Consider the following 641-nt stretch of genomic DNA (forward strand, 5'->3'; position numbering starts at 1 on the left):
TTGTAAGATCATATGAATATTCTAATATACTGTTACGAGAAATATAATTTCCTAATGTATTTTCTCTTCACTTTGTTTATCCTTCTCACTATGATGCGCAGAAATAAAGTACATATTTTAGCAAAGTTAAATTTAGAACTGAATATATCAATGGATTTTTCTTGATATCAAAATTAAGAAAAATATATATCAGAAAGACGGTTTTTCCATTATAATGATCAAAGTTTATATTCCAAAGATAATAATATCGATTTTTTTTTTTTGCATCAGTCCAATTACATTAATGAACTTCAACGATCCTTCAAAAGTAAAATATATTTTCTAGATTTTTCTTGAAAGATGAATTAACAAGATCTTTACCAATTCGTATTTGAAATGAAGCAACATTCTCCTCCTTATGTTTAAAAAACGAAATAGATGTTGATTGAGAGTAACTAATGTTGGGAGAAAATCTTTTATTGGATTTCGTTATATGATTGATATGATAGCCAGCTTAGTGAAGACTTAGAAAAGAAAATGTTCAGCTCGCATGATGCCCTAAAAAAAGGAATTGAAATGGTGATTGTTTGTATAGCATTTTGTACTGGAAGTATAGCAAGATCCCTGTCTATACTTGCATACGTACATACCCGCCTACGGAC

At 28.7% G+C, this 641-nt stretch overlaps 1 protein-coding gene across 1 annotated transcript in view; it reads left to right on the top strand.

Annotated features, from left to right (window-relative positions):
• The window catches only part of LOC119590732, a gene marked incomplete at both ends in the record, with an annotated part of 85,576 nt that overhangs the window by 83,987 nt on the left and 948 nt on the right, over positions 1–641 (top strand).

The sequence above is a fragment of the Penaeus monodon genome, chromosome 27 (assembly GCF_015228065.2).
Source record: "Penaeus monodon isolate SGIC_2016 chromosome 27, NSTDA_Pmon_1, whole genome shotgun sequence".
NCBI lineage: Eukaryota > Metazoa > Arthropoda > Malacostraca > Decapoda > Penaeidae > Penaeus > Penaeus monodon.